The sequence below is a fragment of the Lampetra fluviatilis genome, chromosome 4 (genome assembly GCF_964198595.1).
Source record: "Lampetra fluviatilis chromosome 4, kcLamFluv1.1, whole genome shotgun sequence".
In the NCBI taxonomy this organism is placed as follows: Eukaryota; Metazoa; Chordata; class Hyperoartia; order Petromyzontiformes; family Petromyzontidae; genus Lampetra; species Lampetra fluviatilis.
In genome coordinates, this window is record NC_136278.1 from 19,279,880 (window position 1) to 19,306,469 (window position 26,590).

Genomic DNA, 26,590 nt, shown 5'->3' on the forward strand with positions numbered 1-26,590 from the left:
TTTCGTTGTCAAAATAGCTGCGACCTGATTTCCGCATCTGAAAGTGACCCCACCGTGTTTTTTCTGCAAGTATACAAGGAAATGAATTTTATGCGATTAATATTCTTCATTGACATGGAAAGTCATTTTCTTGAAACCACTCCACGTGCATTTTGATCGGTTATAATGTTCCTTATCTGGATAAAAGTGCATTGGCCAGGAATCGATCCCAGGTCTCCCACGTGGCAGTCCAGAATTCTACCACTGAATCACCAACACCACATTCCGCTCGAATTCTTTTTACGTGAGATGCATGAATACTCTTATTTTTTCCATCCTCCAAAATTTGCGTTTTCTCTGTGTATATAGAATCTGAATTTTATCATCACTATATGCAGATGATGGTGGGTTCTTTTTTTATATTCGCTCCAAATTTGCAGTTTATTGTTGTTTAGTTGGATAAAAGTGCATCGGCCGGGAATCGAACCCGTGCCTCCCGCGTGGCAGGCGAGAATTCTACCACTGAACCACCAATGCCTCTTGTGTCTGGCGTGATTTTACGTGAGATGCATGAATACTGATCTTCTTTCAGTAGCGTGTGAGACTTTTCTGTGTTTCTTAGGCTCCTGACTTTCCTATTTTTCATGAATATCCGAAGATGAAGATGGACTAAATTTATTATATGCAAGTTATTGGGATGTTGTTAAAAATATTTCTTCACCTGTTATAAAGATTTGGTAGAACCGCTTTCCGCAAAGAGAAATCCTTTGTCACTACTCGTGTCCAATACTAGTTATTGAATTTCGTTGTCAAAATAGCTGCGACCTGATTTCCGCAGCTGAAAGTGACCCCACCGTGTTTTTTTCTGCAAGTATACAAGGGAATGAATTTTATGCGATTAAAATTCTTCATTGACATGGAAAGTCATTTTCTTGAAACCACTCCACGTGCATTTTCATCGGTTATAATGATGCTTATCTGGATAAAAGTGCATTGGCCAGGAATCGATCCCACGTCTCCCACGTGGCAGTCCAGAATTCTACCACTGAATCACCAATACCACATTCCACTCGAATTTTTTTTACGTGAGATGCATGAATACTCTTCTTTTTTCCATCCTCCAAAATTGCGTTTTCTCTGTATATATAGAATCTGAATTTTTTCATCACGATCTGCAGATGGTGGGTTCTTTTTTATATTCGCTCCAAATTTGCAGTTTATTGTTGTTTAGTTGTAAAAAAGTGCATCGGCCAGGAATCGAACCCGGGCCTCCCGCGTGGCAGGCGAGAATTCTACCACTGAACCACCAATGCCTCTTGTGTCTGGCGTGATTTTACGTGAGATGCATGAATACTGATCTTTTTTCAGTAGCGTGTGAGACTTTTCTGTGTTTCTTAGGCTCCTGACTTTCCTATTTTTCATGAATATCCGAAGATGAAGATGGACTAAATTTATTATATGCAAGTTATTGGGATGTTGTTAAAAATATTTCTTCACCTGTTATAAAAATTTGGTAGAACCGCTTTCCGCAAAGAGAAATCCTTTGTCACTACTCGTGTCCAATACTAGTTATTGAATTTCGTTGTCAAAATAGCTGCGACCTGATTTCCGCAGCTGAAAGTGACCCCACCGTGTTTTTTTCTGCAAGTATACAAGGGAATGAATTTTATGCGATTAAAATTCTTCATTGACATGGAAAGTCATTTTCTTGAAACCACTCCACGTGCATTTTCATCGGTTACAATGATGCTTATCTGGATAAAAGTGCATTGGCCAGGAATCGATCCCAGGTCTCCCACGTGGCAGTCCAGAATTCTACCACTGAATCACCAATACCACATTCCACTCGAATTTTTTTTACGTGAGATGCATGAATACTCCTCTTTTTTCCATCCTCCAAAATTGCGTTTTCTCTGTATATATAGAATCTGAATTTTTTCATCACGATCTGCAGATGGTGGGTTCTTTTTTATATTCGCTCCAAATTTGCAGTTTATTGTTGTTTAGTTGGAAAAAAGTGCATCGGCCGGGAATCGAACCCGGGCCTCCCGCGTGGCAGGCGAGAATTCTACCACTGAACCACCAATGCCTCTTGTGTCTGGCGTGATTTTACGTGAGATGCATGAATACTGATCTTCTTTCATTAGCGTGTGAGACTTTTCTGTGTTTCTTAGGCTCCTGACTTTCCTATTTTTCATGAATATCCGAAGATGAAGATGGACTAAATTTATTATATGCAAGTTATTGGGATGTTGTTAAAAATATTTCTTCACCTGTTATAAAGATTTGGTAGAACCGCTTTCCGCAAAGAGAAATCATTTGTCACTACTCGTGTCCAATACTAGTTATTGAATTTCGTTGTCAAAATAGCTGCGACCTGATTTCCGCAGCTGAAAGTGACCCCACCGTGTTTTTTTCTGCAAGTATACAAGGGAATGAATTTTATGCGATTAAAATTCTTCATTGACATGGAAAGTCATTTTCTTGAAACCACTCCACGTGCATTTTCATCGGTTATAATGATGCTTATCTGGATAAAAGTGCATTGGCCAGGAATCGATCCCAGGTCTCCCACGTGGCAGTCCAGAATTCTACCACTGAATCACCAATACCACATTCCACTCGAATTTTTTTTACGTGAGATGCATGAATACTCTTCTTTTTTCCATCCTCCAAAATTGCCTTTTCTCTGTATATATAGAATCTGAATTTTTTCATCACGATCTGCAGATGGTGGGTTCTTTTTTATATTCGCTCCAAATTTGCAGTTTATTGTTGTTTAGTTGGAAAAAAGTGCATCTGCCGGGAATCGAACCCAGGCCTCCCGCGTGGCAGGCGAGAATTCTACCACTGAACCACCGATGCCTCGTGTGTCTGGTGTGATGGTACGTGAGATGCTTGAATACTGATCTTCTTTCAGTCGAGTGTGAGACTTTTCTGTGTTTCTTAGGCTCCTGACTTTCCCATTTTTCATGAATATCCGAAGATGAAGATGGACTAAATTGATTATATGCAAGTTATTGGGATGTTGTTAAAATATTTCTTCACCTGTTATAAAGATTTTTGTAGAACCGCTTTCCGCAAAGAGAATTTGTCACTACTCGTGTCCAATACTAGTTATTGCATTTCGTTGATCTTCTTTCAGTCGCGTGTAAGTGAGACTTTTCTGTGTTTCTTAGGCTCCTGACTTTCCCATTTTTCATGAATATCCGAAGATGAAGAAGGACTAAATTGATTATATGCAAGTTATTGGGATGCTGTTAAAATATTTCTTCACCTGTTATAAAGATTTTTGTAGAACCGCTTTCCGCAAAGAGAAATCATTTGTCACTACTCGTGTCCAATACTAGTTATTGCATTTCGTTGTCAAAATAACTGCGACCTGATTTCCGCAGCTGAAAGTGACCCCACCGTGTTTTTTCTGCAAGTATACAAGGGAATGAATTTTATGCGATAAATATTCTTCATTGACATGGAAAGTCATTTTCTTGAAACCACTCGACGTGCATTTTAATCGGTTATGATGTTGCTTATCTGGATAAAAGTGCATTGGCCAGTAAACGATCCCAGGTCTCCCACGTGGCAGTCCAGCATTCTACCACTGAATTACCTATACCACATTACGCTCGAATTCTTTTTACGTGAGATGCATGAATACTCTTATTTTTTCCATCCTCCAAAATTTGCGTTTTCTCTGTGTATATGGAATCTGAATTTTATCATCACGATATGCAGATGATGGTGGGTTCTTTTTTATATTCGCTCCAAATTTGCAGTTTATTGTTGTTTAGTTGGATAAAAGTGCATCGGCCGTGAATAGAACCCGGGCCTCCCGCGTGGCAGGCGAGAATTCTACCACTGAACCACCGATGCCTCGTGTGTCTGGCGTGATTTTACGTGAGATGCATGAATACTGATCTTCTTTCAGTAGCGTGTGAGACTTTTCTTTGTTTCTTAGGCTCCTGACTTTCCTATTTTTCATGAATATCCGAAGATGAAGATGGACTAAATTTATTATATGCAAGTTATTGGGATGTTGTTAAAAATATGTATTCACCTGTTATAAAGATTTGGTAGAACCGCTTTCCGCAAAGAGAAATCCTTTGTCACTACTCGTGTCCAATACTAGTTATTGCATTTCGTTGTCAAAATAGCTGCGACCTGATTTCCGCATCTGAAAGTGACCCCACCGTGTTTTTTCTGCAAGTATAAAAGGGAATGAATTTTATGCGATTAATATTCTTCATTGACATGGAAAGTCATTTTCTTGAAACCACTCCACGTGCATTTTGATCGGTTATAATGTTGCTTATCTGGATAAAAGTGCATTGGCCAGGAATCGATCCCAGGTCTCCCACGTGGCAGTCCAGAATTCTACCACTGAATCACCAACACCACATTCCGCTCGAATTCTTTTTACGTGAGATGCATGAATACTCTTATTTTTTCCATCCTCCAAAATTTGCGTTTTCTCTGTGTATATAGAATCTGAATTTTATCATCACTATATGCAGATGATGGTGGGTTCTTTTTTTATATTCGCTCCAAATTTGCAGTTTATTGTTGTTTAGTTGGATAAAAGTGCATCGGCCGGGAATCGAACCCGGGCCTCCCGCGTGGCAGGCGAGAATTCTACCACTGAACCACCAATGCCTCTTGTGTCTGCCGTGATTTTACGTGAGATGCATGAATACTGATCTTCTTTCAGTAGCGTGTGAGACTTTTCTGTGTTTCTTAGGCTCCTGACTTTCCTATTTTTCATGAATATCCGAAGATGAAGATGGACTAAATTTATTATATGCAAGTTATTGGGATGTTGTTAAAAATATTTCTTCACCTGTTATAAAGATTTGGTAGAACCGCTTTCCGCAAAGAGAAATCCGTTGTCACTACTCGTGTCCAATACTAGTTATTGAATTTCGTTGTCAAAATAGCTGCGACCTGATTTCCGCAGCTGAAAGTGACCCCACCGTGTTTTTTTCTGCAAGTATACAAGGGAATGAATTTTATGCGATTAAAATTCTTCATTGACATGGAAAGTCATTTTCTTGAAACCACTCCACGTGCATTTTCATCGGTTATAATGATGCTTATCTGGATAAAAGTGCATTGGCCAGGAATCGATCCCAGGTCTCCCACGTGGCAGTCCAGAATTCTACCACTGAATCACCAATACCACATTCCACTCGAATTTTTTTTACGTGAGATGCATGAATACTCTTCTTTTTTCCATCCTCCAAAATTGCGTTTTCTCTGTATATATAGAATCTGAATTTTTTCATCACGATCTGCAGATGGTGGGTTCTTTTTTATATTCGCTCCATATTTGCAGTTTATTGTTGTTTAGTTGGAAAAAAGTGCATCGGCCGGGAATCGAACCCAGGCCTCCCGCGTGGCAGGCGAGAATTCTACCACTGAACCACCAATGCCTCTTGTGTCTGGCGTGATTTTACGTGAGATGCATGAATACTGATCTTTTTTCAGTAGCGTGTGAGACTTTTCTGTGTTTCTTAGGCTCCTGACTTTCCTATTTTTCATGAATATCCGAAGATGAAGATGGAATAAATTTATTATATGCAAGTTATTGGGATGTTGTTAAAAATATTTCTTCACCTGTTATAAAGATTTGGTAGAACCGCTTTCCGCAAAGAGAAATCCTTTGTCACTACTCGTGTCCAATACTAGTTATTGAATTTCGTTGTCAAAATAGCTGCGACCTGATTTCCGCAGCTGAAAGTGACCCCACCGTGTTTTTTTCTGCAAGTATACAAGGGAATGAATTTTATGCGATTAAAATTCTTCATTGACATGGAAAGTCATTTTCTTGAAACCACTCCACGTGCATTTTCATCGGTTATAATGATGCTTATCTGGATAAAAGTGCATTGGCCAGGAATCGATCCCAGGTCTCCCACGTGGCAGTCCAGAATTCTACCACTGAATCACCAATACCACATTCCACTCGAATTTTTTTTACGTGAGATGCATGAATACTCTTCTTTTTTCCATCCTCCAAAATTGCGTTTTCTCTGTATATGTAGAATCTGAATTTTTTCATCACGATCTGCAGATGGTGGGTTCTTTTTTATATTCGCTCCAAATTTGCAGTTTATTGTTGTTTAGTTGGAAAAAAGTGCATCGGCCGGGAATCGAACCCGGGCCTCCCGCGTGGCAGGCGAGAATTCTACCACTGAACCACCAATGCCTCTTGTGTCTGGCGTGATTTTACGTGAGATGCATGAATACTGATCTTTTTTCAGTAGCGTGTGAGACTTTTCTGTGTTTCTTAGGCTCCTGACTTTCCTATTTTTCATGAATATCCGAAGATGAAGATGGACTAAATTTATTATATGCAAGTTATTGGGATGTTGTTAAAAATATTTCTTCACCTGTTATAAAGATTTGGTAGAACCGCTTTCCGCAAAGAGAAATCCTTTGTCACTACTCGTGTCCAATACTAGTTATTGAATTTCGTTGTCAAAATAGCTGCGACCTGATTTCCGCAGCTGAAAGTGACCCCACCGTGTTTTTTTCTGCAAGTATACAAGGGAATGAATTTTATGCGATTAAAATTCTTCATTGACATGGAAAGTCATTTTCTTGAAACCACTCCACGTGCATTTTCATCGGTTATAATGATGCTTATCTGGATAAAAGTGCATTGGCCAGGAATCGATCCCAGGTCTCCCACGTGGCAGTCCAGAATTCTACCACTGAATCACCAATACCACATTCCACTCGAATTTTTTTTACGTGAGATGCATGAATACTCTTCTTTTTTCCATCCTCCAAAATTGCGTTTTCTCTGTATATATAGAATCTGAATTTTTTCATCACGATCTGCAGATGGTGGGCTGTTTTTTATATTCGCTCCAAATTTGCAGTTTATTGTTGTTTAGTTGGAAAAAAGTGCATCGGCCGGGAATCGAACCCGGGCCTCCCGCGTGGCAGGCGAGAATTCTACCACTGAACCACCAATGCATCTTGTGTCTGGCGTGATTTTACGTGAGATGCATGAATACTGATCTTCTTTCAGTAGCGTGTGAGACTTTTCTGTGTTTCTTAGGCTCCTGACTTTCCTATTTTTCATGAATATCCGAAGATGAAGATGGAATAAATGTATTATATGCAAGTTATTGAGATGTTGTTAAAAATATTTCTTCACCTGTTATAAAGATTTGGTAGAACCGCTTTCCGCAAAGAGAAATCCTTTGTCACTACTCGTGTCCAATACTAGTTATTGAATTTCGTTGTCAAAATAGCTGCGACCTGATTTCCGCTGCTGAAAGTGACCCCACCGTGTTTTTTTCTGCAAGTATACAAGGGAATGAATTTTATGCGATTAAAATTCTTCATTGACATGGAAAGTCATTTTCTTGAAACCACTCCACGTGCATTTTCATCGGTTATAATGATGCTTATCTGGATAAAAGTGCATTGGCCAGGAATCGATCCCAGGTCTCCCACGTGGCAGTCCAGAATTCTACCACTGAATCACCAATACCACATTCCACTCGAATTTTTTTTACGTGAGATGCATGAATACTCTTCTTTTTTCCATCCTCCAAAATTGCGTTTTCTCTGTATATATAGAATCTGAATTTTTTCATCACGATCTGCAGATGGTGGGTTCTTTTATATTTGCTCCAAAATTGCAGTTTATTGTTGTTTAGTTGGAGAAAAGTGCTTCGGCCAGGAATCGAACCCGGGCCTCCCGCGTGGCAGGCGAGAATTCTACCACTGAACCACCGATGCCTCGTGTGTCTGGTGTGATGGTACGTGAGATGCTTGAATACTGATCTTCTTTCAGTCGAGTGTGAGACTTTTCTGTGTTTCTAAGGCTCCTGACTTTCCTTTTTTTCATGAATATCCGAAGATGAAGATGGACTAAATTGATTATATGCAAGTTATTGGGATGTTGTTAAAATATTTCTTCACCTGTTATAAAGATTTTTGTAGAACCCCTTTCCGCAAAGAGAATTTGTCACTACTCGTGTCCAATACTAGTTATTGCATTTCGTTGATCTTCTTTCAGTGGCGTGTAAGTGAGACTTTTCTGTGTTTCTTAGGCTCCTGACTTTCCCATTTTTCATGAATATCCGAAGATGAAGAAGGACTAAATTGATTATATGCAAGTTATTGGGATGCTGTTAAAATATTTCTTCACCTGTTATAAAGATTTTTGTAGAACCGCTTTCCGCAAAGAGAAATCATTTGTCACTACTCGTGTCCAATACTAGTTATTGCATTTCGTTGTCAAAATAACTGCGACCTGATTTCCGCAGCTGAAAGTGACCCCACCGTGTTTTTTCTGCAAGTATACAAGGGAATGAATTTTATGCGATAAATATTCTTCATTGACATGGAAAGTCATTTTCTTGAAACCACTCGACGTGCATTTTAATCGGTTATGATGTTGCTTATCTGGATAAAAGTGCATTGGCCAGTAAACGATCCCAGGTCTCCCACGTGGCAGTCCAGAATTCTACCACTGAATTACCTATACCACATTCCGCTCGAATTCTTTTTACGTGAGATGCATGAATACTCTTATTTTTCCCATCCTCCAAAATTTGCGTTTTCTCTGTGTATATGGAATCTGAATTTTATCATCACGATATGCAGATGATGGTGGGTTCTTTTTTTATATTCGCTCCAAATTTGCAGTTTATTGTTGTTTAGTTGGATAAAAATGCATCGGCCGGGAATCGAACCCGGGCCTCCCGCGTGGCAGGCGAGAATTCTACCACTGAACCACCGATGCCTCGTGTGTCTGGCGTGATTTTACGTGAGATGCATGAATACTGATCTTCTTTCAGTAGCGTGTGAGACTTTTCTGTGTTTCTTAGGCTCCTGACTTTCCTTTTTTTCATGAATATCCGAAGATGAAGATGGACTAAATTGATTATATGCAAGTTATTTGGATGTTGTTAAAAATATTTCTTCACCTGTTATAAAGATTTGGTAGAACTGCTTTCCGCAAAGAGAAATCCTTTGTCACTACTCGTGTCCAATACTAGTTATTGCATTTCGTTGTCAAAAGAGCTGCGACCTGATTTCCGCATCTTAAAGTGACCCCACCGTGTTTTTTCTGCAAGTATACAAGGGAATGAATTTTATGCGATTAATATTCTTCATTGACATGGAAAGTCATTTTCTTGAAACCACTCCACGTGCATTTTAATCGGTTATGATGTTGCTTCTCTGGATAAAAGTGCATTGGCCAGTAAACGATCCCAGGTCTCACACGTGGCAGTCCAGAATTCTACCAATGAATTACCTTTACCACATTCCGCTCGAATTATTTTTACGTGAGATGCATGAATACTCTTATTGTTTCCATCCTCCAAAATTGCGTTTTCTCTGTGTATATAGAATCTGAATTTTATCATCACGATATGCAGATGATGGTGGGTTCTTTTTTTATATTCGCTCCAAATTTGCAGTTTATTGTTGTTTAGTTGGATAAAAGTGCATCGGCCGGGAATCGAACCCGGGCCTCCCGCATGGCAGGCGAGAATTCTACCACGGAACCACCAATGCCTCGTGTGTCTGGTGTGATTTTACGTGAGATGCATGAATACTGATCTTCTTTCAGTAGCGTGTAAGACTTTTCTGTGTTTCTTATGCTCCTGACTTTCCTATTTTTCATGAATATCCGAAGATGAAGATGGACTAAATTGATTATATGCAAGTTATTGGGTTGTTGTTAAAAATATTTCTTCACCTGTTATAAAGATTTGGTAGAACCGCTTTCCGCAAAGAGAAATCCTTTGTCACTACTCGTGTCCAATACTAGTTATTGCATTTCGTTGTCAAAATAACTGCGACCTGATTTCCGCAGCTGAAAGTGACCCCACCGTGTTTTTTCTGCAAGTATACAAGGGAATGAATTTTATGCGATTAATATTCTTCATTGACATGGAAAGTCATTTTCTTGAAACCACTCCACGTGCATTTTCATCGGTTATAATGTTGCTTATCTGGATAAAAGTGCATTGGCCAGGAATCGATCCCAGGTCTCCCACGTGGCAGTCTAGAATTCTACCACTGAATCACCAATACCACATTCCACTCGAATTTATTTTACGTGAGATGCATGAATACTCTTCTTTTTTCCATCCTCCAAAATTGCGTTTTCTCTGTATATATAGAATCTGAATTTTATCATCACGATATATTTTATATTCGCTCCAAATTTGCAGTTTATTGTTGTTTAGTTGGATAAAAGTGCATCGGCCGGGAATCGAACCGGGCCTCCCGCAAGGCAGGCGAGAATTCTACCACTGAACCACCGATGCCTCGTGTGTCTGGCGTGATTTTACGTGAGATGCATGAATACTGATCTTCTTTCAGTAGCGTGTGAGACTTTTCTGTGTTTCTTAGGCTCCTGACTTTCCTATTTGTCATGAATATCCGAAGATGAAGATGGACTAAATTGATTATATGCAAGTTATTGGGATGCTGTTAAAATATTTCTTCACCTGTTATAAAGATTTTTGTAGAACCGCTTTCTGCAAAGAGAAATCATTTGTCACTACTCGTGTCCAATACTAGTTATTGCATTTCGTTGTCAAAATAACTGCGACCTGATTTCTGCAGCTGAAAGTGACCCCACCGTGTTTTTTCTGCAAGTATACAAGGGAATGAATTTTATGCGATTAATATTCTTCATTGACATGGAAAGTCATTTTCTTGAAACCACTCCACGTGCATTTTCATCGGTTATAATGTTGCTTATCTGGATAAAAGTGCATTGGCCAGTAAACGATCCCAGGTCTCCCACGTCGCAGTCCAAAATTCTACCACTGAATTACCTATACCACATTCCGCTCGAATTCTTTTTACGTGAGATGCATGAATACTCTTATTTTTTCCATCCTCCAAAATTGCGTTTTCTCTGTGTATATAGAATCTGAATTTTATCATCATGATATGCAGATGATGGTGGGTTTTTTTTTTATATTCGCTCCAAATTTGCAGTTTATTGTTGTTTAGTTGGATAAAAGTGCATCGGCCGGGAATCGAACCAGGGCCTCCCGCATGGCAGGCGAGAATTCTACCACTGAACCACCAATGCCTCGTGTGTCTGGTGTGATTTTACGTGAGATGCTTGAATACTGATCTTCTTTCAGTCGAGTGTGAGACTTTTCTGTGTTTCTTAGGCTCCTGACTTTCCCATTTTTCATGAATATCCGAAGATGAAGATGGACTAAATTGATTATATGCAAGTTATTGGGATGTTGTTAAAATATTTCTTCACCTGTTATAAAGATTTTTGTAGAACCGCTTTCCGCAAAGAGAAATCATTTGTCACTACTCGTGTCCAATACTAGTTATTGCATTTCGTTGATCTTCTTTCAGTCGCGTGTAAGTGAGACTTTTCTGTGTTTCTTAGGCTCCTGACTTTCCCATTTGTCATGAATATCCGAAGATGAAGATGGACTAAATTGATTATATGCAAGTTATTGGGATGCTGTTAAAATATTTCTTCACCTGTTATAAAGATTTTTGTAGAACCGCTTTCCGCAAAGAGAAATCATTTGTCACTACTCGTGTCCAATACTAGTTATTGCATTTCGTTGTCAAAATAACTGCGACCTGATTTCCGCAGCTGAAAGTGACCCCACCGTGTTTTTTCTGCAAGTATACAAGGGAATGCATTTTATGCGATAAATATTCTTCATTGACATGGAAAGTCATTTTCTTGAAACCACTCGACGTGCATTTTAATCGGTTATGATGTTGATTATCTGGATAAAAGTGCATTGGCCAGTAAACGATCCCAGGTCTCCCACGTGGCAGTCCAGAATTCTACCACTGAATTACCTATACCACATTCCGCTCGAATTCTTTTTACGTGAGATGCATGAATACTCTTATTTTTTCCATCCTCCAAAATTGCGTTTTCTCTGTGTATATAGAATCTGAATTTTATCATCACGATATGCAGATGATGGTGGGTTCTTTTTTTTTATTCGCTCCAAATTTGCAGTTTATTGTTGTTTAGTTGGATTAAAGTGCATCGGCCGGGAATCGAACCCGGGCCTCCCGCGTGGCAGGCGAGAATTCTACCACTGAACCACCGATGCCTCGTGTGTCTGGTGTGATTTTACGTGAGATGCATGAATACTGATCTTCTTTCAGTAGCGTGTAAGACTTTTCTGTGTTTCTTAGGCTCCTGACTTTCCTATTTTTCATGAATATCCGAAGATGAAGATGGACTAAATTTATTATATGCAAGTTATTGGGATGTTGTTAAAAATATTTCTTCACCTGTTATAAAGATTTGGTAGAACTGCTTTCCGCAAAGAGAAATCCTTTGTCACTACTCGTGTCCAATACTAGTTATTGCATTTCGTTGTCAAAATAGCTGCGACCTAATTTCCGCATCTGAAAGTGACCCCACCGTGTTTTTTTCTGCAAGTATACAAGGAAATGAATTTTATGCGATTAATATTCTTCATTGACATGGAAAGTCATTTTCTTGAAACCACTCCACGTGCATTTTGATCGGTTATAATGTTCCTTATCTGGATAAAAGTGCATTGGCCAGGAATCGATCCCAGGTCTCCCACGTGGCAGTCCAGAATTCTACCACTGAATCACCAATACCACATTCCGCTCGAATTCTTTTTACGTGAGATGCATGAATACTCTTATTTTTTCCATCCTCCAAAATTGCGTTTTCTCTGTGTATGTAGAATCTGAATTTTATCATCACGATATGCAGATGATGGTGGGTTCTTTTTTTATATTCGCTCCAAATTTGCAGTTTATTGTTGTTTAGTTGGATAAAAGTGCATCGGCCGGGAATCGAACCCGGGCCTCCCGCATGGCAGGCGAGAATTCTACCACTGAACCACCAATGCCTCGTGTGTCTGGTGTGATTTTACGTGAGATGCATGAATACTGATCTTCTTTCAGTAGCGTGTAAGACTTTTCTGTGTTTCTTAGGCTCCTGACTTTCCAATTTTTCATTAATATCCGAAGATGAAGATGGACTAAATTGATTATATGCAAGTTATTGGGATGTTGTTAAAAATATTTCTTCACCTGTTATAAAGATTTGGTAGAACCGCTTTCCGCACAGAGAAATCCTTTGTCACTACTCGTGTCCAATACTAGTTATTGCATTTCGTTGTCAAAATAACTGCGACCTGATTTCCGCAGCTGAAAGTGACCCCACCGTGTTTTTTCTGCAAGTATACAAGGGAATGCATTTTATGCGATAAATATTCTTCATTGACATGGAAAGTCATTTTCTTGAAACCACTCGACGTGCATTTTAATCGGTTATGATGTTGATTATCTGGATAAAAGTGCATTGGCCAGTAAACGATCCCAGGTCTCCCACGTGGCAGTCCAGAATTCTACCACTGAATTACCTATACCACATTCGGCTCGAATTCTTTTTACGTGAGATGCATGAATACTCTTATTTTTTCCATCCTCCAAAATTGCGTTTTCTCTGTGTATATAGAATCTGAATTTTATCATCACGATATGCAGATGATGGTGGGTTCTTTTTTTTTATTCGCTCCAAATTTGCAGTTTATTGTTGTTTAGTTGGATTAAAGTGCATCGGCCGGGAATCGAACCCGGGCCTCCCGCGTGGCAGGCGAGAATTCTACCACTGAACCACCGATGCCTCGTGTGTCTGGTGTGATTTTACGTGAGATGCATGAATACTGATCTTCTTTCAGTAGCGTGTAAGACTTTTCTGTGTTTCTTAGGCTCCTGACTTTCCTATTTTTCATGAATATCCGAAGATGAAGATGGACTAAATTTATTATATGCAAGTTATTGGGATGTTGTTAAAAATATTTCTTCACCTGTTATAAAGATTTGGTAGAACCGCTTTCCGCAAAGAGAAATCCTTTGTCACTACTCGTGTCCAATACTAGTTATTGCATTTCGTTGTCAAAATAGCTGCGACCTAATTTCCGCATCTGAAAGTGACCCCACCGTGTTTTTTTCTGCAAGTATACAAGGAAATGAATTTTATGCGATTAATATTCTTCATTGACATGGAAAGTCATTTTCTTGAAACCACTCCACGTGCATTTTGATCGGTTATAATGTTCCTTATCTGGATAAAAGTGCATTGGCCAGGAATCGATCCCAGGTCTCCCACGTGGCAGTCCAGAATTCTACCACTGAATCACCAATACCACATTCCGCTCGAATTCTTTTTACGTGAGATGCATGAATACTCTTATTTTTTCCATCCTCCAAAATTGCGTTTTCTCTGTGTATGTAGAATCTGAATTTTATCATCACGATATGCAGATGATGGTGGGTTCTTTTTTTATATTCGCTCCAAATTTGCAGTTTATTGTTGTTTAGTTGGATAAAAGTGCATCGGCCGGGAATCGAACCCGGGCCTCCGGCATGGCAGGCGAGAATTCTACCACTGAACCACCAATGCCTCGTGTGTCTGGTGTGATTTTACGTGAGATGCATGAATACTGATCTTCTTTCAGTAGCGTGTAAGACTTTTCTGTGTTTCTTAGGCTCCTGACTTTCCTATTTTTCATGAATATCCGAAGATGAAGATTGACTAAATTGATTATATGCAAGTTATTGGGATGTTGTTAAAAATATTTCTTCACCTGTTATAAAGATTTGGTAGAACCGCTTTCCGCAAAGAGAAATCCTTTGTCACTACTCGTGTCCAATACTAGTTATTGCATTTCGTTGTCAAAATAACTGCGACCTGATTTCCGCAGCTGAAAGTGACCCCACCGTGTTTTTTCTGCAAGTATACAAGGGAATGAATTGTATGCGATTAATATTGTTCATTGACATGGAAAGTCATTTTCTTGAAACCACTCCACGTGCATTTTGATCGGTTATAATGTTCCTTATCTGCATAAAAGAGCATTGGCCAGGAATCGATCCCAGGTCTCCCACGTGGCAGTCCAGAATTCTACCACTGAATCACCAATACCACAATCCGCTCGAATTCTTTTTACGTGAGATGCATGAATACTCTTATTTTTTCCATCCTCCAAAATTGCGTTTTCTCTGTGTATATAGAATCTGAATTTTATCATCACGATATGCAGATGATGGTGGGTTCTTTTTTTTTATTTGCTCCAATTTTGCAGTTTATTGTTGTTTAGTTGGATAATAGTGCATCGGCCGGGAATCGAACCCGGGCCTCCCGCGTGGCAGGCGAGAATTCTACCACTGAACCACCGATGCCTCGTGTGTCTGGTGTGATTTTACGTGAGATGCATGAATACTGATCTTCTTTCAGTAGCGTGTGAGACTTTTCTGTGTTTCTTAGGCTCCTGACTTTCCTATTTTTCATTAATATCCGAAGATGAAGATGGACTAAATTGATTATATGCAAGTTATTGGGATGTTGTTAAAAATATTTCTTCACCTGTTATAAAGATTTGGTAGAACCGCTTTCCGCAAAGAGAAATCCTTTGTCACTACTCGTGTCCAATACTAGTTATTGCATTTCGTTGTCAAAATAGCTGCGACCTAATTTCCGCATCTGAAAGTGACCCCACCGTGTTTTTTTCTGCAAGTATACAAGGAAATGAATTTTATGCGATTAATATTCTTCATTGACATGGAAAGTCATTTTCTTGAAACCACTCCACGTGCATTTTGATCGGTTATAATGTTCCTTATCTGGATAAAAGTGCATTGGCCAGGAATCGATCCCAGGTCTCCCACGTGGCAGTCCAGAATTCTACCACTGAATCACCAATACCACATTCCGCTCGAATTCTTTTTACGTGAGATGCATGAATACTCTTATTTTTTCCATCCTCCAAAATTGCGTTTTCTCTGTGTATGTAGAATCTGAATTTTATCATCACGATATGCAGATGATGGTGGGTTCTTTTTTTATATTCGCTCCAAATTTGCAGTTTATTGTTGTTTAGTTGGATAAAAGTGCATCGGCCGGGAATCGAACCCGGGCCTCCGGCATGGCAGGCGAGAATTCTACCACTGAACCACCAATGCCTCGTGTGTCTGGTGTGATTTTACGTGAGATGCATGAATACTGATCTTCTTTCAGTAGCGTGTAAGACTTTTCTGTGTTTCTTAGGCTCCTGACTTTCCTATTTTTCATGAATATCCGAAGATGAAGATTGACTAAATTGATTATATGCAAGTTATTGGGATGTTGTTAAAAATATTTCTTCACCTGTTATAAAGATTTGGTAGAACCGCTTTCCGCAAAGAGAAATCCTTTGTCACTACTCGTGTCCAATACTAGTTATTGCATTTCGTTGTCAAAATAACTGCGACCTGATTTCCGCAGCTGAAAGTGACCCCACCGTGTTTTTTCTGCAAGTATACAAGGGAATGAATTGTATGCGATTAATATTCTTCATTGACATGGAAAGTCATTTTCTTGAAACCACTCCACGTGCATTTTGATCGGTTATAATGTTCCTTATCTGCATAAAAGAGCATTGGCCAGGAATCGATCCCAGGTCTCCCACGTGGCAGTCCAGAATTCTACCACTGAATCACCAATACCACAATCCGCTCGAATTCTTTTTACGTGAGATGCATGAATACTCTTATTTTTTCCATCCTCCAAAATTGCGTTTTCTCTGTGTATATAGAATCTGAATTTTATCATCACGATATGCAGATGATGGTGGGTTCTTTTTTTTTATTTGCTCCAATTTTGCAGTTTATTGTTGTTTAGTTGGATAATAGTGCATCGGCCGGGAATCGAACCCGGGCCTCCCGCGTGGCAGGCGAGAATTCTACCACTGAACCACCGATGCCTCGTGTGTCTGGTGTGATTTTACGTGAGATGCATGAATACTGATCTTCTTTCAGTAGCGTGTGAGACTTTTCTGTGTTTCTTAGGCTCCTGACTTTCCTATTTTTCATTAATATCCGAAGATGAAGATGGACTAAATTGATTATATGCAAGTTATTGGGATGTTGTTAAAAATATTTCTTCACCTGTTATAAAGATTTGGTAGAACCGCTTTCCGCAAAGAGAAATCCTTTGTCACTACTCGTGTCCAATACTAGTTATTGCATTTCGTTGTCAAAATAACTGCGACCTGATTTCCGCAGCTGAAAGTGACCCCACCGTGTTTTTTCTGCAAGTATACAAGGGAATGAATTTTATGCGATTAATATTCTTCATTGACATGGAAAGTCATTTTCTTGAAACCACTCCACGTGCATTTTGATCGGTTATAATGTTCCTTATCTGGATAAAAGTGCATTGGCCAGGAATCGATCCCAGGTCTCCCACGTGGCAGTCCAGAATTCTACCACTGAATCACCAATACCACATTCCGCTCGAATTCTTTTTACGTGAGATGCATGAATACTCTTATTTTTTCCATCCTCCAAAATTGCGTTTTCTCTGTGTATATAGAATCTGAATTTTATCATCACGATATGCAGATGATAGTGGGTTCTTTTTTTTTATTCGCTCCAAATTTGCAGTTTATTGTTGTTTAGTTGGATAAAAGTGCATCGGCCGGGAATCAAACCCGGGCCTCCCGCGTGGCAGGCGAGAATTCTACCACTGAACCACCGATGCCTCGTGTGTCTGGTGTGATTTTACGTGAGATGCATGAATACTGATCTACTTTCAGTAGCGTGTGAGACTTTTCTGTGTTTCTTAGGCTCCTGACTTTCCTATTTTTCATGAATATCCGAAGATGAAGATGGACTAAATTTATTATATGCAAGTTATTGGGATGTTGTTAAAAATATTTCTTCACCTGTTATAAAGATTTGGTAGAACCGCTTTCCGCAAAGAGAAATCCTTTGTCACTACTAGTGTCCAATACTAGTTATTGCATTTCGTTGTCAAAATAGCTGCGACCTGATTTCCGCATCTGAAAGTGACCCCACCGTGTTTTTTCTGCAAGTATACAAGGAAATGAATTTTATGTGATTAATATTCTTCATTGACATGGAAAGTCATTTTCTTGAAACCACTCCACGTGCATTTTGATCAGTTATAATGTTCCTTATCTGGATAAAAGTGCATTGGCCAGGAATCGATCCCAGGTCTCCCACGTGGCAGTCCAGAATTCTACCACTGAATCACCAATACCACATTCCGCTCGAATTCTTTTTACGTGAGATGCATGAATACTCTTATTTTTTCCATCCTCCAAAATTGCGTTTTCTCTGTGTATATAGAATCTGAATTTTATCATCACGATATGCAGATGATGGTGGGTTCTTTTTTTATATTCGCTCCAAATTTGCAGTTTATTGTTGTTTAGTTGGAGAAAAGTGCATCAGCCGGGAATCGAACCCGGGCCTCCCGCATGGCAGGCGAGAATTCTACCACTGAACCACCAATGCCTCGTGTGTCTGGTGTGATTTTACGTGAGATGCATGAATACTGATCTTCTTTCAGTAGCGTGTAAGACTTTTCTGTGTTTCTTAGGCTCCTGACTTTCCTATTTTTCATGAATATCCGAAGATGAAGATGGACTAAATTGATTATTTGCAAGTTATTGGGATGTTGTTAAAAATATTTCTTCACCTGTTATAAAGATTTGGTAGAACTGCTTTCCGCAAAGAGAAATCCTTTGTCACTACTCGTGTCCAATACTAGTTATTGCATTTCGTTGTCAAAATAACTGCGACCTGATTTCCGCATCTGAAAGTGACCCCACCGTGTTTTTTCTGCAAGTATACAAGGAAATGAATTTTATGTGATTAATATTCTTCATTGACATGGAAAGTCATTTTCTTGAAACCACTCCACGTGCATTTTGATCAGTTATAATGTTCCTTATCTGGATAAAAGTGCATTGGCCAGGAATCGATCCCAGGTCTCCCACGTGGCAGTCCAGAATTCTACCACTGAATCACCAATACCACATTCCGCTCGAATTCTTTTTACGTGAGATGCATGAATACTCTTATTTTTTCCATCCTCCAAAATTGCGTTTTCTCTGTGTATATAGAATCTGAATTTTATCATCACGATATGCAGATGATGGTGGGTTCTTTTTTTATATTCGCTCCAAATTTGCAGTTTATTGTTGTTTAGTTGGAGAAAAGTGCATCAGCCGGGAATCGAACCCGGGCCTCCCGCATGGCAGGCGAGAATTCTACCACTGAACCACCAATGCCTCGTGTGTCTGGTGTGATTTTACGTGAGATGCATGAATACTGATCTTCTTTCAGTAGCGTGTAAGACTTTTCTGTGTTTCTTAGGCTCCTGACTTTCCTATTTTTCATGAATATCCGAAGATGAAGATGGACTAAATTGATTATTTGCAAGTTATTGGGATGTTGTTAAAAATATTTCTTCACCTGTTATAAAGATTTGGTAGAACTGCTTTCCGCAAAGAGAAATCCTTTGTCACTACTCGTGTCCAATACTAGTTATTGCATTTCGTTGTCAAAATAACTGCGACCTGATTTCCGCAGCTGAAAGTGACCCCACCGTGTTTTTTCTGCAAGTATACAAGGGAATGAATTTTATGCGATTAATATTCTTCATTGACATGGAAAGTCATTTTCTTGAAACCACTCCACGTGCATTTTGATCGGTTATAATGTTCCTTATCTGCATAAAAGAGCATTGGCCAGGAATCGATCCCAGGTCTCCCACGTGGCAGTCCAGAATTCTACCACTGAATCACCAATACCACAATCCGCTCGAATTCTTTTTACGTGAGATGCATGAATACTCTTATTTTTTCCATCCTCCAAAATTGCGTTTTCTCTGTGTATATAGAATCTGAATTTTATCATCACGATATGCAGATGATGGTGGGTTCTTTTTTTTTATTTGCTCCAATTTTGCAGTTTATTGTTGTTTAGTTGGATAATAGTGCATCGGCCGGGAATCGAACCCGGGCCTCCCGCGTGGCAGGCGAGAATTCTACCACTGAACCACCGATGCCTCGTGTGTCTGGTGTGATTTTACGTGAGATGCATGAATACTGATCTTCTTTCAGTAGCGTGTGAGACTTTTCTGTGTTTCTTAGGCTCCTGACTTTCCTATTTTTCATTAATATCCGAAGATGAAGATGGACTAAATTGATTATATGCAAGTTATTGGGATGTTGTTAAAAATATTTCTTCACCTGTTATAAAGATTTGGTAGAACCGCTTTCCGCAAAGAGAAATCCTTTGTCACTACTCGTGTCCAATACTAGTTATTGCATTTCGTTGTCAAAATAACTGCGACCTGATTTCCGCAGCTGAAAGTGACCCCACCGTGTTTTTTCTGCAAGTATACAAGGGAATGAATTTTATGCGATTAATATTCTTCATTGACATGGAAAGTCATTTTCTTGAAACCACTCCACGTGCATTTTGATCGGTTATAATGTTCCTTATCTGGATAAAAGTGCATTGGCCAGGAATCGATCCCAGGTCTCCCACGTGGCAGTCCAGAATTCTACCACTGAATCACCAATACCACATTCCGCTCGAATTCTTTTTACGTGAGATGCATGAATACTCTTATTTTTTCCATCCTCCAAAATTGCGTTTTCTCTGTGTATATAGAATCTGAATTTTATCATCACGATATGCAGATGATAGTGGGTTCTTTTTTTTTATTCGCTCCAAATTTGCAGTTTATTGTTGTTTAGTTGGATAAAAGTGCATCGGCCGGGAATCAAACCCGGGCCTCCCGCGTGGCAGGCGAGAATTCTACCACTGAACCACCGATGCCTCGTGTGTCTGGTGTGATTTTACGTGAGATGCATGAATACTGATCTACTTTCAGTAGCGTGTGAGACTTTTCTGTGTTTCTTAGGCTCCTGACTTTCCTATTTTTCATGAATATCCGAAGATGAAGATGGACTAAATTTATTATATGCAAGTTATTGGGATGTTGTTAAAAATATTTCTTCACCTGTTATAAAGATTTGGTAGAACCGCTTTCCGCAAAGAGAAATCCTTTGTCACTACTAGTGTCCAATACTAGTTATTGCATTTCGTTGTCAAAATAGCTGCGACCTGATTTCCGCATCTGAAAGTGACCCCACCGTGTTTTTTCTGCAAGTATACAAGGAAATGAATTTTATGTGATTAATATTCTTCATTGACATGGAAAGTCATTTTCTTGAAACCACTCCACGTGCATTTTGATCAGTTATAATGTTCCTTATCTGGATAAAAGTGCATTGGCCAGGAATCGATCCCAGGTCTCCCACGTGGCAGTCCAGAATTCTACCACTGAATCACCAATACCACATTCCGCTCGAATTCTTTTTACGTGAGATGCATGAATACTCTTATTTTTTCCATCCTCCAAAATTGCGTTTTCTCTGTGTATATAGAATCTGAATTTTATCATCACGATATGCAGATGATGGTGGGTTCTTTTTTTATATTCGCTCCAAATTTGCAGTTTATTGTTGTTTAGTTGGAGAAAAGTGCATCAGCCGGGAATCGAACCCGGGCCTCCCGCATGGCAGGCGAGAATTCTACCACTGAACCACCAATGCCTCGTGTGTCTGGTGTGATTTTACGTGAGATGCATGAATACTGATCTTCTTTCAGTAGCGTGTAAGACTTTTCTGTGTTTCTTAGGCTCCTGACTTTCCTATTTTTCATGAATATCCGAAGATGAAGATGGACTAAATTGATTATTTGCAAGTTATTGGGATGTTGTTAAAAATATTTCTTCACCTGTTATAAAGATTTGGTAGAACTGCTTTCCGCAAAGAGAAATCCTTTGTCACTACTCGTGTCCAATACTAGTTATTGCATTTCGTTGTCAAAATAACTGCGACCTGATTTCCGCAGCTGAAAGTGACCCCACCGTGTTTTTTCTGCAAGTATACAAGGGAATGAATTTTATGCGATTAATATTCTTCATTGACATGGAAAGTCATTTTCTTGAAACCACTCCACGTGCATTTTGATAGGTTATAATGTTCCTTATCTGGATAAAAGTGCATTGGCCAGGAATCGATCCCAGGTCTCCCACGTGGCAGTCCAGAATTCTACCACTGAATCACCAATACCACATTCCGCTCGAATTCTTTTAACGTGAGATGCATGAATACTGTTATTTTTTCCATCCTCCAAAATTGCATTTTCTCTGTGTATATAGAATCTGAATTATATCATCACGATATGCAGATGATGGTGGGTTCTTTTTTTATATTCGCTCCAAATTTGCAGTTTATTGTTGTTTAAAAGTGCATCGGCCGGGAATTGAACCCGGGACTCCCGCATGGCAGGCGAGAATTCTACCACTGAACCACCAATGCATCGTGTGTCTAGTGTGATTTTACGTGAGATGCATGAATACTGATCTTCTTTCAGTAGCGTGTAAGACTTTTCTGTGTTTCTTAGGCTCCTGACTTTCCTATTTTTCATGAATATCCGAAGATGAAGATGGACTAAATTGATTATATGCAAGTTATTGGGATGTTGTTAAAAATATTTCTTCACCTGTTATAAATATTTGGTAGAACCGCTTTACGCAAAGAGAAATCCTTTGTCACTACTCGTGTCCAATACTAGTTATTGCATTTCGTTGTCAAAATAACTGCGACCTGATTTCCACAGCTGAAAGTGACCCCACCGTGTTTTTTCTGCAAGTATACAAGGGAATTAATTTTATGCGATTAATATTCTTCATTGACATGGAAAGTCATTTTCTTGAAACCACTCCACGTGCATTTTGATCGCTTATAATGTTCCTTATCTGGATAAAAGTGCATTGGCCAGGAATCGATCCCAGGTCTCCCAAGTGGCAGTCCAGAATTCTACCACTGAATCACCAATACCACATTCCGCTCGAATTCTTTTTACGTGAGATGCATGATTACTCTTATTTTTTCCATCCTCCAAAATTGCGTTTTCTCTGTGTATATAGAATCTGAATTTTATCATCACGATATGCAGATGATGGTGGGTTCTTTTTTTTTATTCGCTCCAAATTTGCAGTTTATTGTTGTTTAGTTGGATAAAAGTGCATCGGCCGGGAATCGAACCCGGGCCACCCGCATGGCAGGCGAGAATTCTACCACTGAACCACCAATGCCTCGTGTGTCTGGTGTGATTTTACGTGAGATGCATGAATACTGATCTTCTTTCAGTAGCGTGTAAGACTTTTCTGTGTTTCTTAGGCTCCTGACTTTCCTATTTTTCATGAATATCCGAAGATGAAGATGGACTAAATTGATATTATGCAAGTTATTGGGATGTTGTTAAAAATATTTCTTCACCTGTTATAAAGATTTGGTAGAACCGCTTTCCGCAAAGAGAAATCCTTTGTCACTACTCGTGTCCAATACTAGTTATTGCATTTCGTTGTCAAAATAGCTGCGACCTGATTTCCGCATCTGAAAGTGACCCCACCGTGTTTTTTCTGCAAGTATACAAGGAAATGAATTTTATGCGATTAATATTCTTCATTGACATGGAAAGTCATTTTCTTGAAACCACTCCACGTGCATTTTGATCGGTTATAATGTTCCTTATCTGGATAAAAGTGCATTGGCCAGGAATCGATCCAGGTCTCCCACGTGGCAGTCCAGAATTCTACCAATGAATCACCAATACCACATTCCGCTCGAATTCTTTTTACGTGAGATGCATGAATACTCTTATTTTTTCCATCCTCGAAAATTGCGTTTTCTCTGTGTATAGAGAATCTGAATTTTATCATCACGATATGCAGATGATGGTGGGTTCTTTTTTATATTCGATCCAAATTTGCAGTTTATTGTTGTTTAGTTGGATAAAAGTGCATCGGCCAGGAATCGAACCAGGGCCTCCCGCGTGGCAGGCGAGAATTCTACCACTGAACCACCAATGCCTCGGGTGTCTGGTGTGATTTTACGTGAGATGCATGAATACTGATCTTCTTTCAGTAGCGTGTAAGACTTTTCTGTGTTTCTTAGGCTCCTGACTTTCCTATTTTTCATGAATATCCGAAGATGAAGATGGACTAAATTGATTATATGCAAGTTATTGGGATGTTGTTAAAAATATTTTTTCACCTGTTATAAAGATTTGGTAGAACCGCTTTCCGCAAAGAGAAATCCTTTGTCACTACTCGTGTCCAATACTAGTTATTGCATTTCGTTGTCAAAATAGCTGCGACCTGATTTCCGCATCTGAAAGTGAACCCACCGTGTTTTTTTCTGCAAGTATACAAGGAAATGAATTTTATGCGATTAATATTCTTCATTGACATGGAAAGTCATTTTCTTTAAACCACTCCACGTGCATATTGATCGGTTATAATGTTCCTTATCTGGATAAAAGTGCATTGGCCAGGAATCGATCCCAGGTCTCCCACGTGGCAGTCCAGAATTCTACCACTGAATCACCAATACCACACTCCGCTCGAATTCTTTTTACGTGAGATGCATGAATACTCTTATTTTTTCCATCCTCCAAAATTGCGTTTTCTCTGTGTATATAGAATGTGAATTTTATCATCACGATATGCAGATGATGGTGGGTTCTTTTTTTATATTTGCTCCAAATTTGCAGTTTATTGTTGTTTAGTTGGATAAAAGTGCATCGGCCAGGAATCGAACCCGGGCCTCCCGCATGGCAGGCGAGAATTCTACCACTGAACCACCGATGCCTCGTGTGTCTGGTGTGATTTTACGTGAGATGCATGAATACTGATCTTCTTTCAGTCGAGTGTGAGACTTTTCTGTGTTTCTTAGGCTCCTGACTTTCCTATTTTTCATGAATATCCGAAGATGAAGATGGACTAAATTGATTATATGCTAGTTATTGGGATGTTGTTAAAATATTTCTTCACCTGTTATAATGATTTTTGTAGAACCGCTTTCCGCAAAGAGAAATCATTTGTCACTACTCGTGTCCAATACTAGTTATTGCATTTCGTTGAAACAATAACTGCGACCTGATTTCCGCAGCTGAAAGTGACCCCACCGTGTTTTTTCTGCAAGTATACAAGGGAATGAATTTTATGCGATTAATATTCTTCATTGACATGGAAAGTCATTTTCTTGAAACCACTCCACGTGCATATTGATCGGTTATAATGTTCCTTATCTGGATAAAAGTGCATTGGCCAGGAATCGATCCCAGGTCTCCCAAGTGGCAGTCCAGAATTCTACCACTGAATCACCAATACCACATTCCGCTCGAATTCTTTTTACGTGAGATGCATGAATACTCTTATTTTTTCCATCCTCCAAAATTGCGTTTTCTCTGTGTATATAGAATCTGAATTTTATCATCACGATATGCAGATGATGGTGGGTTCTTTTTTTATATTCGCTCCAAATTTGCAGTTTATTGTTGTTTAGTTGGATAAAAGTGCATCAGCCGGGAATCGAACCCTGGCCTCCCGCATGGCATGCGAGAATTCTACCACTGAACCACCAATGCCTCGTGTGTCTGGTGTGATTTTACGTGAGATGCATGAATACTGATCTTCTTTCAGTAGCGTGTAAGACTTTTCTGTGTTTCTTAGGCTCCTGACTTTCCTATTTTTCATGAATATCCGAAGATGAAGATGGACTAAATTGATTATATGCAAGTTATTGGGATGTTGTTAAAAATATTTCTTCACCTGTTATAAAGATTTGGTAGAACCGCTTTCCGCACAGAGAAATCCTTTGTCACTACTCGTGTCCAATACTAGTTATTGCATTTCGTTGTCAAAATAACTGCGACCTGATTTCCGCATCTGAAAGTGACCCCACCGTGTTTTTTCTGCAAGTATACAAGGGAATGAATTTTATGCGATTAATATTCTTCATTGACATGGAAAGTCATTTTCTTGAAACCACTCCACGTGCATTTTAATCGGTTATAATGTTGCTCATCTGGATAAAAGTGCATTGGCCAGGAATCGATCCCAGGTCTCCCACGTGGCAGTCTAGAATTCTACCACTGAATCACCAATACCACATTCCACTCGAATTTATTTTACGTGAGATGCATGAATACTCTTCTTTTTTCCATCCTCCAAAATTGCGTTTTCTCTGTATATATAGAATCTGAATTTTTTCATCACGATCTGCAGATGATGGTGGGTTCTTTTTTATATTCGCTCCAAATTTGCAGTTTTTTGTTGTTTAGTTGGATAAAAGTGCATCGGTCAGGGAATCGAACCCGTGCCTCCCGCATGGCAGGCGAGAATTCTACCACTGAACCACCGATGCCTCGTGTGTCTGGTGTGATTTTACGTGAGATGCATGAATACTGATCTTCTTTCAGTCGAGTGTGAGACTTTTCTGTGTTTCTTAGGCTCCTGACTTTCCTATTTTTCATGAATATCCGAAGATGAAGATGGACTAAATTGATTATATGCTAGTTATTGGGATGTTGTTAAAATATTTCTTCACCTGTTATAATGATTTTTGTAGAACCGCTTTCCGCAAAGAGAAATAATTTGTCACTACTCGTGTCCAATACTAGTTATTGCATTTCGTTGACAAAATAACTGCGACCTGATTTCCGCAGCTGAAAGTGACCCCACCGTGTTTTTTTCTGCAAGTATACAAGGGAATGAATTTTATGCGATAAATATTCTTCATTGACATGGAAAGTCATTTTCTTGAAACCACTCCACGTGCATTTTAATCGGTTATAATGTTGCTTATCTGGATAAAAGTGAATTTGCCAGGAATCGATCCCAGGTCTCCCACGTGGCAGTCCAGAATTC

The 26,590-nt window shown here is 39.3% G+C and overlaps 21 non-coding genes across 21 annotated transcripts; all 21 read right to left on the reverse strand.

The window, feature by feature from the left end:
- Window positions 1–1,221: 1,221 nt before the first annotated feature.
- Window positions 1,222–1,292, reverse strand: TRNAG-GCC (transfer RNA glycine (anticodon GCC)). Its single transcript has one exon. It is a non-coding gene; the product is annotated as a tRNA-Gly (tRNA).
- A 705-nt stretch (window positions 1,293–1,997) lies between these two features.
- On the reverse strand, window positions 1,998–2,068 carry TRNAG-GCC (transfer RNA glycine (anticodon GCC)). The gene has a single exon. It is a non-coding gene; the product is annotated as a tRNA-Gly (tRNA).
- Window positions 2,069–4,561: 2,493 nt separating this feature from the next.
- TRNAG-GCC (transfer RNA glycine (anticodon GCC)) lies at window positions 4,562–4,632 on the reverse strand. Its single transcript has one exon. It is a non-coding gene; the product is annotated as a tRNA-Gly (tRNA).
- A 705-nt stretch (window positions 4,633–5,337) lies between these two features.
- On the reverse strand, window positions 5,338–5,408 carry TRNAG-GCC (transfer RNA glycine (anticodon GCC)). The gene has a single exon. It is a non-coding gene; the product is annotated as a tRNA-Gly (tRNA).
- A 705-nt stretch (window positions 5,409–6,113) lies between these two features.
- On the reverse strand, window positions 6,114–6,184 carry TRNAG-GCC (transfer RNA glycine (anticodon GCC)). Its single transcript has one exon. It is a non-coding gene; the product is annotated as a tRNA-Gly (tRNA).
- Window positions 6,185–6,889: 705 nt separating this feature from the next.
- Window positions 6,890–6,960, reverse strand: TRNAG-GCC (transfer RNA glycine (anticodon GCC)). Its single transcript has one exon. It is a non-coding gene; the product is annotated as a tRNA-Gly (tRNA).
- Window positions 6,961–8,672: 1,712 nt separating this feature from the next.
- TRNAG-GCC (transfer RNA glycine (anticodon GCC)) lies at window positions 8,673–8,743 on the reverse strand. Its single transcript has one exon. It is a non-coding gene; the product is annotated as a tRNA-Gly (tRNA).
- Window positions 8,744–12,000: 3,257 nt separating this feature from the next.
- TRNAG-GCC (transfer RNA glycine (anticodon GCC)) lies at window positions 12,001–12,071 on the reverse strand. Its single transcript has one exon. It is a non-coding gene; the product is annotated as a tRNA-Gly (tRNA).
- A 709-nt stretch (window positions 12,072–12,780) lies between these two features.
- Window positions 12,781–12,851, reverse strand: TRNAG-GCC (transfer RNA glycine (anticodon GCC)). The gene has a single exon. It is a non-coding gene; the product is annotated as a tRNA-Gly (tRNA).
- Window positions 12,852–13,559: 708 nt separating this feature from the next.
- Window positions 13,560–13,630, reverse strand: TRNAG-GCC (transfer RNA glycine (anticodon GCC)). Its single transcript has one exon. It is a non-coding gene; the product is annotated as a tRNA-Gly (tRNA).
- A 1,488-nt stretch (window positions 13,631–15,118) lies between these two features.
- TRNAG-GCC (transfer RNA glycine (anticodon GCC)) lies at window positions 15,119–15,189 on the reverse strand. The gene has a single exon. It is a non-coding gene; the product is annotated as a tRNA-Gly (tRNA).
- A 1,488-nt stretch (window positions 15,190–16,677) lies between these two features.
- Window positions 16,678–16,748, reverse strand: TRNAG-GCC (transfer RNA glycine (anticodon GCC)). Its single transcript has one exon. It is a non-coding gene; the product is annotated as a tRNA-Gly (tRNA).
- A 708-nt stretch (window positions 16,749–17,456) lies between these two features.
- On the reverse strand, window positions 17,457–17,527 carry TRNAG-GCC (transfer RNA glycine (anticodon GCC)). The gene has a single exon. It is a non-coding gene; the product is annotated as a tRNA-Gly (tRNA).
- Window positions 17,528–18,235: 708 nt separating this feature from the next.
- On the reverse strand, window positions 18,236–18,306 carry TRNAG-GCC (transfer RNA glycine (anticodon GCC)). The gene has a single exon. It is a non-coding gene; the product is annotated as a tRNA-Gly (tRNA).
- A 708-nt stretch (window positions 18,307–19,014) lies between these two features.
- TRNAG-GCC (transfer RNA glycine (anticodon GCC)) lies at window positions 19,015–19,085 on the reverse strand. The gene has a single exon. It is a non-coding gene; the product is annotated as a tRNA-Gly (tRNA).
- A 708-nt stretch (window positions 19,086–19,793) lies between these two features.
- Window positions 19,794–19,864, reverse strand: TRNAG-GCC (transfer RNA glycine (anticodon GCC)). Its single transcript has one exon. It is a non-coding gene; the product is annotated as a tRNA-Gly (tRNA).
- Window positions 19,865–20,572: 708 nt separating this feature from the next.
- On the reverse strand, window positions 20,573–20,643 carry TRNAG-GCC (transfer RNA glycine (anticodon GCC)). The gene has a single exon. It is a non-coding gene; the product is annotated as a tRNA-Gly (tRNA).
- A 708-nt stretch (window positions 20,644–21,351) lies between these two features.
- Window positions 21,352–21,422, reverse strand: TRNAG-GCC (transfer RNA glycine (anticodon GCC)). The gene has a single exon. It is a non-coding gene; the product is annotated as a tRNA-Gly (tRNA).
- A 700-nt stretch (window positions 21,423–22,122) lies between these two features.
- On the reverse strand, window positions 22,123–22,193 carry TRNAG-GCC (transfer RNA glycine (anticodon GCC)). Its single transcript has one exon. It is a non-coding gene; the product is annotated as a tRNA-Gly (tRNA).
- A 708-nt stretch (window positions 22,194–22,901) lies between these two features.
- TRNAG-GCC (transfer RNA glycine (anticodon GCC)) lies at window positions 22,902–22,972 on the reverse strand. The gene has a single exon. It is a non-coding gene; the product is annotated as a tRNA-Gly (tRNA).
- A 1,486-nt stretch (window positions 22,973–24,458) lies between these two features.
- TRNAG-GCC (transfer RNA glycine (anticodon GCC)) lies at window positions 24,459–24,529 on the reverse strand. Its single transcript has one exon. It is a non-coding gene; the product is annotated as a tRNA-Gly (tRNA).
- Between the last annotated feature and the right edge of the window lie 2,061 nt (window positions 24,530–26,590).